Below are 16,197 nucleotides of genomic sequence, written 5' to 3'. Positions count from 1 at the left end.
TAGAAAAAAGATGAAGAAAGCTCTGTAATGAATATGAGGAATCCCCACCAAAGTCCAGAAGGCACCGTGTTGCTTCTCCTGCTCTGCAGTGAGGTCAAATTGCCTTTTAAATACCTCTGGCAGGGATTTGGGCCAGCGAGCCACACCCAAGGGGAAGAGGACAAGGCAGAAGTCGAACGGGGGATCGAGCCAACCCGGGGAGACCAGGACACCCCTGAGAGGAGATGGGAGTCGTGCTGCCCACCAGCCAAAAATAAGTATCAGATCATCTACTCATCCCAAAACTCTTGGGTAAATTTCCTGCTAGCATGAAATTATTTGAACCAGGATCAATCTCTCTGACATTTTTAGATTCCAGATGAAAAGGTGTTTGGATTTTTCCTCCCAGGATATTTCCCAATCCATTTTCACGAGAAAGAACTCTGGTTAGGAGGTGGCTTTTCCTCCTCAAAATCCAGTCAGGGGAGAGAGAGGTGGTCCAGGGAGCTATGAAATGGGAAGAAATAATAAGGAAAGTCAGAGAGAGATTAAAAAGAGATTTAAATTTCCCAGGGAAATTTACCTTATGTCCCCTTCAAAAGAAAGAATAAACATCAGTCACATGAGGCTCCCCGCTGGGATTGGGATTATATTCCCTGTGAGTGAGGCTTGGATTTGGTTTTAGGAGAGAAAAAAGAATCTTCACGCAGGTTCTCTAAAGGTGCGTTTCCGAAGGCGATATGGAAGAGAACTCTTGCCCTGAAGCGGTGGTAGAGTCTGAATTGCAACCCAGGCGGGCATTTTTCAGAGCCTTCACCTACCTACTACTGGGAGCGCCCCCGACCGGCAGGCATCCGCTCAGGTGGAGAGCTGCAGCCTCAGTCGTCGGCAGAAGCTGACCTCCAGGAGAGCAAGAAGGACTAGTTGAAAAGATGCTGGCAGCAGGCAAGGTAGGAAAGCAGGTGGGATGATGGAACTAGAAACCCATTTCCAGGCCAGCCAAAGGGAAGAGTGATCTTAGCATCGGGGCAGGGTGAGATTCATGCACAGGTCTCGAGGGAGGGATTTTTTGACAAACGTTGCCAACCTGATTGCGGTTCACGCTACCTCTACGGCCATCTAAGGCTAATGAAGGTATTTTCTTTTTCCACCCCAGGACCGCGGCCCAATTTCCAAACCTCCGCTTGGCTGGGATTCTCCAAGGATACTGGAAGAATGAAGACTGTCGTGAGAGAAGACATTCCATCTGAATCGGGCGGCAAGTGGTGGATAAAGGTGAAACCCCTTTAGGCCCCTCCCTAATCCTGCCAGCTGTATCCTAGGTCTTTGGGTCCCGAAGATGGAGGAAAAAGTCAGTTTTCTTTAGGCAAAGAATCTCCTGCTTTTATTTATCGGGTTCAGGTCTTCATGGCCTGAAAGGGTCCTTCGGTCTGTTGGAGGAGAAAGAGGGAGGCGACTGGCTCGAAAATTAAGAAATCATGTCCTCAGGTCCTGGGCTGCCAGGAAGTTTGAATCGCCTGCAACCAGGCCCTCCTTTTCAAAGTGTATTTCTAGCCACTGCGAATTTTGCCACAACACAGGAATGGGCAATCTTTAGTTGGGAAAACTGCCGTTGAATGTCCATTTCCTTCCTCCATATCTATGTAGGAAGCAAATCAAATGTCTTTTTCCATGGGTTCCCTTCTCCTGACTCCTGACATTGGGATCCTCTCCTAGGAGGTTTGGATGGATTTAAAGTGAGAGAATTGAAATGACTTGCCTGTCTGGTGGTCATATGAATTAATGGTGGCTTGGGAAAAGGAATTCCTTGCTGTTTGCCCAGGCAAGTCCTGTTTTCGCTCTGTGTTCAAGCCAAGGTTTGAAATTTGAAGTGCCCACTTACCCACGGCTCGAGGAGATGAGGAGGGGAAGCACCCGAGGAGGAAGGAGGAGACTCGTATGTCCTGACCACCCCTGTGCCAACCAAGCTGGCCAGGGAGATGCCGGCGGCCGTGAGGAGGCCCAGAATGGTAGGAGCAGTTCTTCGCTTGGGAGTGAGATAGTGATCGACGGGCTCTCAGGGAGAAAGAAGACCTGTTGGGTGGGAGGGATGGACTGTGTCCTTGGGTACCTGAGGAATCTGATTGACTCATCCAAGTTTTAGCTTTCTTTTTTCCTGGAAGAAAGAAAATGAAGAAAGTTTGTCATGTCTACAAGAAATTCCCAACCAAGGCCAAAGGCCACTGTGTTGCTTCTCCTACTCTGCAGTGAGGTCGAGTTGCCTTTTAGATACCTCTGGCAGGGATTTGGGACAGAGAGCCGCACCCAAGAGGAAGAGGACAAGGCAGATGTCGACTGGGGGATCGAGCCAACACGTGGAGACCAGGACAGCCCTGAGCGGAGATGGGAGTCGACCTGTCCACCAGAAAAAAATAAGTATCCAATCATCTACTAATTCCAAAATTCTTGGAAGAATTTCCTGCTAGTATCAAATTATTTCAACCAGGATCAATCTCTCTGACATGTTTAGATTGCAGATGAAAATTGTTTGGATTTTTCCTCCCAGAATATTTCCCCAGTCCATTTTCAGGAGAAAGAACTCTGGTTAGGAGTTCTCCATATCCAGTCAGGGGAGAGAGAGGTGGTCCGGGGAGCTATGAAATAGGAAGAAATAATAAGGAAAGTCAAAGAGAGATTAAAAAGAGATTTAAATTTCCCAGGGAGATTTTCCTCATGTCCCCTTCAAAAGAAAGAGTAAACATCAGTCACATGAGGCTCCCCGCTGTAGAAGAGTTCACTCTCCTGACTACTGGGATTGGGATTATATTCCATGTGAGTGAGGCTTGGATTAGTTTTAGGCGATAAAAAAGACAATTCATGCAGGTTCTCTAAAGGGGCGTTTCTGAAGGCGATATGGAAGAGAACTCTTGGCATGAAGCAGTGATAAGAGTCCGAGTTAAAAGCCAGGTGGATATTTTTCAGAGCCTTCACCTACCTACTTCCGGGAGCGCCCCCGACCGGAAGGCATCCCCAGAGGCGGAGAGCTGCAGCCTCAGACGTCGGCAGAAGCTGACCTACGAGAGAGCGAGAACGACTAGATGAAAAGATGCTGGCAGCAGGCAAGGTAGGAAAGCAGGTGGGATGATGGAACTAGAGACGCATTTCCAGGCCGGCTAAAGAGAAGAGTGATCTCAGCATCAGGGCAGGGTGAGATGGATGCACAGGTCTCGAGGGAGGGATTTTTGACAAACGTTGCCAGCCTGTTTGCGTCTCAGGCTACCTCTACGGACATCTAAGACTAATGAAGGTATTTTCTTTTTCCACCCCGGGACTGAAGCCCGGTTTCCAAACCTCCGAATGGCTCAGATTCTCCAAGGATACTGGAAGAAGGAAGACTGCTGTGAGAGACGACCTTCCATCTGAATCGAGCGGCAAGTTGTGCATAAAGGTGAAACCCTTTAAGGCCCTTACCTAATCCCACCAGCTGTATCCTAGGTCTTTGGGTCCAGGAAGATGGAGGAAAAAATTCGTTTTCTTTAGGCAAAGAATCTCCTGCTCTTATTTATCAACTTAAGGTCTTCACAGCCTGAAAGGATCCTTTGGTCTGTTGGAGAAGAAAGACGGAGGCGATTGGCTCGAAAATGAAGAAATCATGGCCTAAGGTCTTGGGCTGCTAGGAAGTTTGCAAAGGAGGGCCTGGCTAGGACGCGATTCAAAGTGTATTTCTAGCCCCTGCGAATTTCGCCGCACCACAGGAATGGGCCATCTAAGTTGGGAAAACTGCCATTGAATGTCAATTTCCTCCCTCCATATCTATTTAGGAAGCAAATCAAATGTCTTCTGCCATGGGTTTCCTTCTCCTGACTCCTGACGTTGGGATCCTTTTCCCTAGGATCCTTGTCCCTAGGAGGATTGGATGGATTTAAAGTGAGAGAATTTAAAAGACCTGCCTGTCTGGTGGTCATAAGAATTAATGGTGGCTTGGGAAAAGGAATTCCTTGCTGCTTGCCAGGAAAGTCCTGTTATCGCTCTGTGCTCAAACCAAGGTTTGAAATTTGAAGTGTCCCCTTAACCCACGGCTCCAGGAGATGAAGAGGGGAAGCACCCGAGGAGGAAGGAGGAGACTCGCATGTCCTGACCACCCCTGCGCCAACGGACCTGGCCAGGGAGATCCCGGCGGCAGTGAGGAGGCCCAGAATGGGAGGAGCAGTCCTTCGCTTGGGAGTGAGATGGTGATCGACAGGCTCTCAGGGAGAGAGAAGGCCTGTTATGTGGGTGGGAGGGATGGACTATGTCCTTGGGTCTCTTGGAAATGTGATTGACTCCTCCAGCTTTTAGCTTTCTTTTTTTTTTCCTGGAAGAAAGAAAATAAAGAAAGCTTTGTAATGTCTATAAGAAATCCCCAACAAAGGCCAAAAGCCACTGTGTTGCTTTTCCTGCGCTGCAGTGAGGTCGAGTTGCCTTCTAGATACCTCTGGCAGGGATTTGGGACAGAGAGCCGCACCCAAGAGGAAGAGGACAAGGCAGAAGGCGACTGGGGGATCAAGCCAACACGGGGAGACCAGGACACCCCTGAGAGGAGATGGGACCTGTCCACCAGCCAAAGGTAAGTATCAAATCATCAACTAATCCCAAAACCTTTGGAAAAATGTACTGCTAGCATCAAATTATTTGAACCAGGATCAATCTCTCTGACATTTTTAGATGCCAGATGAAAAGGTGTTTGGATTTTTCCTCGCAGAATATTTCCCCAATCCATTTTCAGGAGAAAGAACTCGGGTTAGGAGGTGGCCTTTCCTCCTCAAAATCCAGTCAGGGGGGAGAGAGGTGGCCCGGGGAGCTATTAAATAGGAAGAAATAATAAGGAAAGTCAAAGAGAGATTAAAAAGAGATTTAAATTTCCCAGAGAAATTTACCTCATGTCCCCTTCAAAAGAAAGAATAAACATCAGTCACATGAGGCTCCCCGCTGTTAGAACAGTTCACTCTCCTGACTACTGAAATTGGGATTATATTCCATGTGAGTGAGGCTTGGATTTGGTTTTCGGAGAGAAAAAAGACAGTTCATGCAGGTTCTCTAAAGTAGCGTTTCTGAAGGCGATATGGAAGAGAGTTCTTGCCCTAAAGCGGTGGTAGAGTCCGAGTTGAAGCCCAGGCGCGTAGTTTTCAGAGAATTCACCTACCTACTTCTGGGAGCGCCCCTGACCGGCAGACCTCCACACAGGCGGAGAGATGCAGCCTCAGACATTGGCAGAAGCTGACCTCCAGAAGAGGGAGAAGGGTTAGATGAAAAGATGCTGGCAGCAGCCAAGGTAGGAAGGCAGGTGGGAAGTGTTTGGGGGTGGGATGATGGAACTGGAGACCCATTTCCAGGCCGGCCAAAGGGAAGAGTGATCTCACTGTCAGGGCAGGGGGAGATTCATGCACAGGTCTTGAGGGAGGGACCTTTGACCAACGTTGCTAGCCTGATTGCGGCTCACGTTACCTCTACCGATATCTAACGCTAATGAAGGTATTTTCTTTTTTTCCACCCCTGGACCGCGGCCTGATTTCCAAACCTCCGCTTGGTTCGGCTTCTCCAAGGATGCTGGAAGAATGAAGACCGCCGTGAGAGAAGACCTTCCATCTGGATCGAGCGGCAAGTGGTCGATACAGGGAAAACCCTTTTAAGCCCCTAGCTCATCCCTCCTGCTGTATCGCAGGTCTTTGGGGCCAGGTAGATGGAGGAAAAAAATTAGTTTCCTTCAGGCAAAGAATCTCCTGCTTTTATTTATCGTCTTAAGGTTTTCACGGCCTGAAAGGATCCTATTTGGGTAGATAAGGAGAATTCCTGGGCTGCAAGGAAGTTTGACTCGTATCCTAGCCAGACCCTCATTTGCAAAGTGTATTTCTAGCCACTGCGAATTTCACCGCACCACAGCAATGGGCAATCTCAGTTGGGAAAACTCCCCTTGAATGGAAATTTCCTTCCTCCATATCTATTTAGGAAGCAAATCAGATGTCTTCTCCCGTGGGTCCCCTTTTCCTGACTCCTGACTCTCTCCTGACTCCTCACATTGGAATCCTTGTTCCTGGGAGGTTTGGATTGATTTAAAGAGAGAGAATTGAAATGACTTGCCTGTCTAGGGGCCTTATGCATGAATGATGGCTTGGGAAAAGGAATTCCTTGCTGTTCCCTAGGAAAGCCCTCTTATCTCTCTGTGTTCAAACCAAGGTTTGAAATTTGAAGTACCCACATGAACCACGGCTCCAGGAGATGGGGGGAAGCAGCCGAGGAGGAAGGAGGAGACTCGAATGCCCTGACCACCCCAGTACCAAACAAGCCGGCCAGGGAGATCCCAGCCGCAGTGGTGAGGCCCAAAATGGTAGGAGAAATTCTTCGCTTGGACTGAGTGAGATTATTATCGACAGGTTCTCAGGGAGATCGAAGGAATGATATGTGGGTGTGAGGGATTGACTGTGTACCTGGGTACCCGGGAAATTTTGGCTTATTGACTCATCCAAGTTTTAGCTTTCTTTTTTTTTCCTGGAAGAAAAGAAATGAAGAAAGCGTTGTAATGTCTGTAAGAAGTCCCAAACGAAGGTCAGACGCCACTGTGTTACTACTCCTACTCTGCAGTGAGGTCGAGTTGCCTTTTAGATACCTCTGGGAGGGATTCGGGACAAGAGAGCCGCACCCAAGAGGAAGAGGACAAGGCAGATGTCGACTGGGGGATCACGCCAACACGTGGAGACCGGGACACCCCTGAGAGGGGATGGAAGTCGTCCTGTCCATCCGAAAAAAAATAAGTATCGAATCAACTACTAATCCCCAAACTCTGGGAAAAATTTCCTGCTAGTATCAAATCATTTGAACCAGGCGCAATCTCTCTCCCATTTTTAGATTCCAGATGAAAAGATGTTTGGAGTTTTCCTCCCAGAATATTTTCCCAATCCATTTTCAGGAGAAAGAACTCTGGTTAGGATGTTGCTTTTACTCCTCAGAATCCAGTCAGAGGAGAGAGAGGACATGCGGGGAGCTTTTAATTAGGAATAAATATAGGGAAAGTCAAAGAGAGATTAAAAAGAGAGTACTGGTAGGATGTTAAAAGTAGATTAAAAAAACCCTGAAACTTCACTGTAAATTTCCCAGGGAAATTTACCTCCTGTCCCCTTCCAAAGAAGGAATAAAGCAGCCTAAGACGAGGCTCCCCGCCCTGTAGAACAGTTCGCTCTCCTGACTACTGGGATTGGGATTATATTCCATGTGAGGCTTGGATTTGTTATTAGGAGAGAGGCAAGAATATTTTTGCACGTCCTCTAAGGGTGTGTTTCTGAATGTGATGTGGAAAAGAATTCCTGCTGTAAAGTGGTGGTAGAGCCCGAGTTCTAACCCAGGTGGACAGTTTTCAGAGACTTCAGCTACCCACGTCTGGGAGCGCCCCCAACCGGCAGGCATCTCCCCGGGCGGAGAACGGCGGCCTCCGACATCGGCCGAAGCTGACCACCAGGAGAGCGAGAAGGGCTAGATGAAAAGATGCTGGCAACAGCCAAGGTAGGAAACCAGGTGGAAAGTGTTTGGGAGGAGGGGGAGGATTGAACTATAGACCCATTTCCACAGCAGCCAAAGGGAAGAGTGCTCAAGACAGGAAGAGATTCATGCACGTGACTTGTGGGAGGGATTTTTGACAAACGATGCTAGCTTGATTGCGGCTCAGGCCACCTCTGCCGATAACCAAGGCTAATGAAGGTATTTTCTTTTTCCACCCCAGGACCGCGGCCTGATTTCCAAACCTAGGATTGGCTCGGCTTGTCCAAGGCTACCGGAAGAATGAAGACTGCCGTGAGAGATGACCTTCCGTCTGGATCGGGCGGCAAGTGGTGGATAAAGGGAAAACCCTTTTAGGCCCCTAGCTAATCCCTCCAGCTATATCCCAGGTCTTTGGGGCCAAGAAGATGGAGGAAAAAAATTAGTTTCCTTCAGGCAAAGCATCTCCTGCTTTTATTTATCGACTTAAGGTCTTCACGGCCTGAAAGGGTCCTATGGGGGTCAAAAAAAGGAGAATTTTCTTTTAGGCACAAACTCTCTGGGTTATTGGATTACCTAAGGGCTTAAAAGGCTTTCAAAGAAAATACATGAGGAGCGAAAGGAGAGATCTGCCGTATGGCGAAGCCGTCTTCTGTATGTTAGTCCACCTCATGTCTCCAAGGCCTTTTATTGGAGAATACAGCGAGAGTTATTGAGGTGTCAGAGGAGAAAGCTTTTTGTTCCTGCACAAATTCTCCAGATTTCATTTCCCTCCCTTGGGTCATCAAGGCCTTCAAAAGAATGTTTGAGGTGCCAAGGGAGAAATTTGCTTCAAGCGAATACTCTCCACCTTTTCTCTCTCTGCCGAAGGTCTTCAAGGCCTCCAAAGAGAATATTGGAGTGAAAAGGAGGAAATTTGCTTTGTCCAAAACAATCTGCTCTTTTCTCTCTTCTCACGGTCTTCAAGGCCTGAAAGGACAATCTATGGAGTTCAAAAAAGAAAAAACGGGAATTTTCCTTTGTGCAGAATCTCCCTGCTTCTCCCTCCACCTAGGGTCTTCAAGGCCTCTGAAGAGAATACTGGGGGAGTAAATGGAGAAATGGCTTGTTGCAGATCCATCTCCTGTCCATTACTCCACCTCAGGCCTTCAAGGCCTCTGAACGGAGAATGAATGAGAGACTTTTGGAGGCGTAAGAGGGGAAATTTGCTTCATGCAAAAATCTCCAGATTGTATTTCTCTATCTCTGGTCTTCAGGGCCAGAAAAGAGAATAGTAATGGGCAAAAAGGAGAAAATGGCCTCATGTTAAGCTCTGGCTGCAAAAAGGAGAAAATCGCCTCATGTTAACCCCTGGCTTTCCGATCCCTACTGAAGGTCTTCAAGTCCTCCGGTGAGGGTATTTGAGGTGAGAAAGGAGTAAGTGGGTTTCATGGACGCAGCTCCCAGTTTATGTTTCCCTAGGGTCTTCAAGGCCTCCAAAGAGAATATTTCAAGGAAAAGGGAGAAATTGGCTTCATGCAACCAATTTCCTGCTTCCAGTTCCCTCACTCAGGTTATCAAGGCCCCGATATGTATAACATTTAAAAAGAGAGAGTTTGGCTTCATGCCAAAACCTTCCAGCTCATTTGTCCGGCTGTGGTCGACGAGACCTTCAAAGATAGCATATGCAGTGAAAAATGATCAATTTGCTTCATGCAAACCATCTCCAGCTTTTCTTTCTGCAGGGCTTTAAAGGCCTGGCAAGGGAATGATTGAGGTGAAAAGGGAGAAATTTGCTTCATGCAGTAGATGCATCTCCCGTTGATTCCTCCATTTGAGGCCTGCAAGGCTTTTGAACTGAGAATGAATAGAGACGAGTTGAGGTGGCAAAGGAGCCGATTGCTTCATGCCAAGCATCTCCAGCTTGTATGTCTCTCCCTGAGGTCTTCCAGGCCTTCCAGGGAAATATTTGAGGTGCAAAAGGAGAAGCAAACTCTAGTTTTGGTTCCTCTAGGGTCTTCAAGGCCTCCCAAGAGAATACTTGAGGTGAAAAGGGAGAAATTGGTTTCATTCCAAACTGTCTCTTGCCTTCTTTCTCTCATGTCTCTAAGACCTGAGAAGATAGTTTATGGCATACAAAAAGGAGAATTTTGGTTCCTGCCAAATCTGTTCAACTTATTGGTCAATCTGAGGTCTTCAAGACCATCAAAGAGAATGTAAGAGGCTTCCTGCCAAAAACCTCCTACTTTCCTTTCTCTCCCTGAAGTCTTCCGGACCAGAAAAGGGAATAGTTGAGATTGGAAAAAAAAACAGGAGAAATTTGCCTCATGCAAGCCACCTCCCAATTTCATTTCTCTACCTAAGGTCCTCAAGACCAGAAAAGAGAATATGTTTGACAAGTCCAAAAGGGGCAAGTTTTCTCCTGCAAAGCGTCTCCTGCTTTTGTGTCTCTACCTAAGGGCCAGAAGGAGTAATGTATGGGGTCCAGAAAGGAAATCTTTTCCTGCTACAAAACCTCACCTCATCATTTTTTCACCTAAGGTCTTCAAGACCTGAAGAGAAACTACATGAACTGGAAAAGGAGTCATTTGCTTCATGCGGAAACATCTCCCGTGCCTTGGTCCACAAGAGGCCTTTAAGGCCTTTGACAAGACAATAAATAGAGAACATTGGTGGTGAAAAGGAGAAATGTGCCTCATGCAAAACAAATCTGCTTTCATTTCTCTGCCCAAGGTCTTCATGGACCTGAAATGAGAATCTTTGAAGTGAGAAAGGGGAGGTTTGCTCCATGCAGAAACCTCTCCTGTTCATTACTCTTCTTGAGGTCTTCAAGGCCTTTTAAGAACCTAAGAATGGAGAATATTGGTGGAGAAAAGAGGACCCCTGCTTTATGCAAAAAAAAAAAAATCTGCTTCTGTTGTACTACCTAAGGTCTTCAGGGCCTGAAAAGAGAAACTTGAGGTGAGAGAGGAGAAGTTTGCTTCATGCAGAAACCTCTCCTGTTCACTTGAGGCTTTGAAGGCATTTTAAAATATGATGACTAGAGAATATTGGTGATGAAAAGGAGACCTTTGCTTCATGCAAAAAAAAAAAAATCTCTTTCACTCTCTAAGGTCTTCAGGGCCTGAAAAGAGAATCTTGAGGTGAGAAAGGAGAAGTTCGCTTCATGCGGAAACCTCTCCTGTTCGTGACTCCACTTGGGGCCTTCAAGGCCTTTGAAGAAAGAAAGAGGTGACAAAAGGAGAAATTTGCTTCATGCAAATCGTCTTCTGCTTTTGTATCTCCACCTAAGGTCTTCAAGACCTGAAATGAGAATTCAGTCCGTACAAAGACCAAGGGAGTTTTCTTAATGCATTCTCCTGCCAGGGTTTCTCCACCTAAGGTCTTCAAGGCCATCCAAGGGTGGGGGGAAAAAAGGAGAAATTTTCTTCATGCAGATCTACTTCCTGTACAGTTCTCCACCTCAGGCCTTTAAGGCCTTTTCATGGAGAGAAAATAGAGACCATCTGAGGTACAGAAAAAAGCATTGGGTTCATGCAAAGCATCTCCAGCTTTGATTTCTCTCCCTGAGGTCTTGACGGCCTCAAAAGGGGAGATTTGAGGTGAAAAATGAGAAATTTGCTTCATGCAAACAAGCCCCAGCTTCTCCTTCTTTACCTAAGGTGTTCAAGGCCATAGAAGAGAACATCTGCAGTGAGAATGGAGAAATTGGCTTTATGCATGCAATCTCCAGCTTTTATTTCTCAGAGGTCTTCAAGGCCTCAAAAGAGAACATTTGAGGCTTCAGTGGAGACATTTGCTTCATACTAATGATCTCCTACATTGATTTCTCTTCCTAAGGTCTTCAAGGCCGCCCAAGAGAATCGTTGAGGTTGAAAAGCAGCAGTTGGCTTCATGCCAACTACCTCCCGCTTTCAGTTCTCTCCGTAAGGTCTTTAGCCCCCAAAGGAGAATATCTGTGTGGAAGATGGACACGTTTTCTTCATGGAAACAACCTCCTGCTTCTGTTTCTCCCCCTGAGGGCCGGAAAAGGCAATACATGAGTTTCAACAAGGAGACATTTGCTTCACGCAGACACTCTCCTGCTGATCTGTCTAAGGTCTTCAAGACCTGAAGAGAAAAATATATGAACTGGAGAAGGAGACATTTGCTTGGTGCAGAATCATCTCTCTGGCATGAGTTCATTTCAGGTCTTCAAGGCCTTTGACTCAAGAGTGAAGAGAGAATATGTCATTTGAAAATGGGGGAATTTACTTCAAGTCACTTTCTCCCACTTTTCTTTCCTTAGTCCAAGGTCTTCATGGCCAGAAAAGAGAATATTTGGGTATGAAAAAGAGAAATTTGCTTCAGTGTGCCAAATCTCCTATTCATTATGCCACATCTCACCTATGAAGGCGTTGCAGTTGAGAATATTTGCAGAATCGCCAATGTGCAAGAGAAAGAATTTGCTCCCTGGGAAAAAAATGATCTCACTTATTTCTCTGCCCGCGATCTTCAAGGCCTGGCAAGAGAATACGTATGAGCTGGAAGAGGAGCAGTTTTGCTTCATGCAAAAAGATGTTCCCGTTGCTTAGTCCGCCTAAGGCCTTCATGGCCTTTGATTGAGAAGTTAAGAGTAGACAAGGTGGAAAAGGAGAAATGTACTTCCAGGTCTTCATGGCCTGAAAAGAGAGCGTCTATGAGATGGCAAAGGGAGAAATTTGCTCCCTACACAAACCACCCTGATCATTTTTCTTACTTAGGGTCTTCAAGGCCTGAAGAGAAAACGTATGAGCTGGAAAAGGAGAGATGTTTCTCCTCCGGACCCATCCCCTGTGCATCAGTCCACCTCAGGCCTTTAAGGCCTTTGAATTAAGAGTCATTCTCGAATCTGTGAGGTGAAAAACCTCCTGTTGATTCCACTAGCTCAGGCCTTCAAGGCCCTTGATGGTAGCATTGAGATGAAAAAGGAGGCAGTGGAGGTAGACCACCTGGACTGCAGTAAAGAGGATAGATTCCTACCCGCAGTCTAACTGGTTCCATGCAAAAATCTAACTGTGCATCCTCCTGAGCTCTCTTTGGGCTCCACCCCTGGTCTTTAGGGCCTTGGCTTTGGGAGAGAGCAAAGAGGTAGGAATGGAGTGAAGAGCTTCCTGCTAATAATCCCGGAAAGGGTTTTCCCTTTTATCCTTCCACTCTGCCTGCTCTGCCCTCTTAACCGTGGACAAAGTCACCAAGCCACTCTGGGCCGTCTGACCAGGTAAGAATTTGCAGGTTGAGGATTCTTCGGGAATGCTCATTACGGATGCTTTTGGGGCTCAGTCACTCCCGATGTGTTGGGGATTTCCAAAATGTATATGAAGCTGCAGCTTGGAATTCTTTCAAAATCACCAAGGCTTTACTTCAACATTGTGCCTTGGTTGAAATATCTCCTTCAGACCTGCATGAATATGTTAGTTTCTTCTCTCCACATTGCAGTTGACTCTTGACTCTCTTGCCTCTTTGCTAGAGCCCTGCATCCTAAGAGCTGAGCTCATCTGATGTGGAAATGACAGATGAAGAAAGAGGTAAGCAGCCCTTGCAGACCATACATGGCAAGATGCAAAAAAGTGTAATTTACAGTTCCACAGGTGGGATGCCTGGTTGATTTTTCCTTTCCTATTGGGTGTGTCCGGTGAAGTATTGGGACCTGAAACCAATCTGCCATCCCTCCTCATTGCTTAAACAAGCTTTAATCAAGCTTTGCGAAGGAGAAAGAGGTATAAAAATGAAGCTGATTTGAACTCCTGAATCTAAGTACTAGATGTATTTTTGAGGTGGCCTCATTTTCTGTTTGTCTGCAGGGCCAAGCTCCACTACTCCAGAAAGGCTCCATTTCCTCCAGAGAAAGTTCATCTCTAGAAGAATAGAGGATGAAGGAAATCATCTGATGGTTGGGTTTGGAGAAAATCCGGCTACTGTTTAAGGGGAAACTGTTCTGGACCCAAGGCTCAGTCGGGGACCTCTGGTCCAGGCTATTGGAGGGTGATCCAAGAAAATTTGAGGTGGAGGAGGAGGGAGGGATTTGGCATCATGCCCAATTCTTGTAAAACATAGCTTGATGTCAAACTTAACCTCTCCTCTGATGATCTCCTGCCTTGGGTCTTCAAGGCCCAGGGCCGAGTTGGGAGAAAGTAGCCTTATGCAAAAGCGTCCTGTTTGATACATCATCTCCCATCCTGGCTACTCCGGTCTTTGTGGTGGATGGTGGGGATGGGGCGACGGGGGGGACGGGGGCAGCTCACCCCAGAGAAACCCTTCAGGGGGCAAGAGAGAAATTGTCTTCTTGCAGAACCTCCTGGAAAGCATGGTCTAGCCTTCCAAGAACTCCCAGGTTTGGGCTCTATGGCTGCACTTCTGCACCAAGCGAGTATCCTCATAGACCACCTGGGCTATTTTTCTTGTGGGCCTTCTGGTTTTCAGAGAGGTTAGAGCTGCTCGAATTTGACCATGTTGGTTGATTTTACCTGTGAAGAAGTCATTACAATTCTATAGTGTTAGGTCAAGATTACAATTGGAAACCTGTATGACGAAAGCACAACAGAGTCAACTCCTTGTCCTCCTGTAAATCCTGATTGACCAGCTCAATGTTCAATGGAATGGTATTTTTCTCTCACCCGGTTGACATGAAAGAACTAGAAGACCTAGGCAGTCCATCACACCAGCAAGCATTTCGTAAGTCAATAAAATAGCTAAATAAAATTAAACTAAATATAAAACGCAACTCCGGGTAGCACAATAAAATACAATAAAATAGTTTAAAATAAAAATAACTACTAAAATCATTAACATATAAAATAATGACATATAAATGCATACAGCACTCATTCCATTGAACGTAGACGTCTGGGAAATCTGAGGATTAAAAAAAACACCAAACCCCGGACTTGGGAAGACCAAAAATGGGGAGCGAGGTTTATCTCTCTGGCTTTAATAATGGCATCTGCTGAATGGCTTTATGACCGCAAACTGACTCTAACACTATAGACCCACCCAAAAACTCTGAGGGGAAATTCAATCCAATTTCAAGGGAGTTTTGCCTGGCCTGCTAGGTTTCAGAATGCCTGTCACCTTCAGTGTTTTGTCCTCAAGTTTTGGATTCTGTACAGATTTAGGGGACTGCCGTTCTGGGCTGGACCTTGCCTGTCTATGGTCGGCCTGGTAGGAGCTGAGGTAAGTGCGGGCCCGGAGGGAGAAATGGACTAATTCCCACAAAGGGTGGGTTGAAGGGCTATCCTGAGGGTGGCCCTGGGAGCTGGCAAGCGTTGCCTCGATGAACGTCAGTGCGTTTCCACCTGCCTTAGCTTTTGCATCTGAGAATCTGCCGATAGGATTTTTATTTCACTTCCTACAGCAAGGGGAGAATCGAGGGTCCTAGGTCTGGAGAAAATAACTGGAAGTGAAGGAGCGGCAGAGCAAGAAGGAGAATCCCCGCGATTGTGCCCACCCCGGGAAGAATGGCCGCTGCCCCTGCGGCCCCGTATTGTGGGGTGGGGTGGGGGGAAGCAGGGGCAGCCCGGTAAGAGGGGCCGAGGGCAGGAGGGATGTCACGGACCAGGCCTGTGGAGGTGGGACGGAGGGTCTGAGCCCGCTGCAGCACTGCCACTAGGTGCCCCCCGATCATCAGTGGGCGGTCCACTGCAGGGGGGGCAGTGGCCGTGCAGGGGAGGGAGCGGCTGGGAAGAGGGTGTTGCTGGGGATCCCTTCTCTGTCTTTTTCCCTCTTCCCCCCCCCCCCCACCCGCTTTTCTTCCAGCCCCTTACATTTCTCCTCCTTCCCTTTCTTCGCTAAAATAAAAGTTAAAAAAACGTTGTTTCAACAGCACCTCAACGGTTCGAGGAGCGCATCCCTCCAGCCAAGCTAGCTCTAGCTTCTTCCCAGATTGGATTTGCAACAGCCCCAGAGAACAACAACCTGAAGCGCTCCAGCCCAACCCCACACCAGCCCAGACCCAAGCCTCAGGATGTCTTGTGCGATCCGAAGTTTTCTCTCAGCCCTCCAGCCAAGCCAGCTCTAACTTCTTCCTGGACGGGACTTGCAACAGCGCTAGGGAACAACAATCTGAAGCGCTCCTGACTCCACCCCAATCCCACACCAGCCCAGACCCAAGCCTCAGGTTGTCTTCTGAGGCTAGCCTGGAGGTGTCTCTGACCAGCCTTGCAACCCACCCGCGAGCCCTTCCCATGGCCCCACCCTACCCCCTTTCACTTAATCCACCCCTCCCCCTTCCAGAATTTCCAAGAAAACCTTTACTTCCCCAAAACTCTATGTTAATAAATAAATATCATTAAAATCCCAGCTGAAACCAGAAGGTCTCCCTATGTTTGTGGATCGGGTCCTCCTATGGTTCAAGGTAATGGTGTCAACACAAGATAGGATAGTCGTTCAGAGGTAATGACTAAAACTTTTCTTTATACAAAGGAAAGTGAAGGTGGCAGCTCTCCTCCAGCCAGTATAGCTGAACAATAAACGGAGGGGTCGGAACTCCTGAGCCAGACAAAGGTATGACAGTTCTTTGGGGGAAAGTGGAAGGGTGATCTATGACACTTAGATGTCCCATCTTCCTTAGAAGTTTTTTTCTTTTTTTCCTCTGCCAGCTCCCAGTAGCCCTGTTGTGCTCCAGGTCCAGCCTGATCTGGATCAGTTCAAAGTATAGTTGGTAGTGTGTTGGACTTACCTTGTTCTACCTGCTGGCTTCTAAACCACTCTTTCACACCATTCCCTCGTGACACCCGT

The 16,197-nt window shown here is 47.3% G+C and overlaps 1 long non-coding RNA gene across 2 annotated transcripts; it reads left to right on the top strand.

The window, feature by feature from the left end:
* The first annotated feature begins 5,619 nt into the window (after positions 1-5,619).
* LOC114814754 lies at positions 5,620-15,769 on the top strand. Of its 2 annotated transcripts, none has more exons than XR_003762561.2 (6): positions 5,620-6,035; positions 6,172-7,491; positions 7,709-12,682; positions 12,932-12,989; positions 13,266-14,634; positions 14,816-15,769. It is a non-coding gene; the product is annotated as an uncharacterized LOC114814754 (long non-coding RNA). The 2 variants fall into 2 exon arrangements; XR_003762562.2 differs by lacking the exon at positions 14,816-15,769 and having other exon boundaries at positions 5,621-6,035; positions 6,172-6,322; positions 6,469-7,491; positions 13,266-14,333.
* Positions 15,770-16,197: the final 428 nt, after the last annotated feature.

The sequence above is a fragment of the Ornithorhynchus anatinus genome, chromosome 10 (genome assembly GCF_004115215.2).
Source record: "Ornithorhynchus anatinus isolate Pmale09 chromosome 10, mOrnAna1.pri.v4, whole genome shotgun sequence".
NCBI classification, from domain to species: domain Eukaryota; kingdom Metazoa; phylum Chordata; class Mammalia; order Monotremata; family Ornithorhynchidae; genus Ornithorhynchus; species Ornithorhynchus anatinus.
The sequence above is the reverse complement of the archived record's forward strand: the minus strand, read 5'-3'. Positions and strand labels throughout refer to the sequence as shown.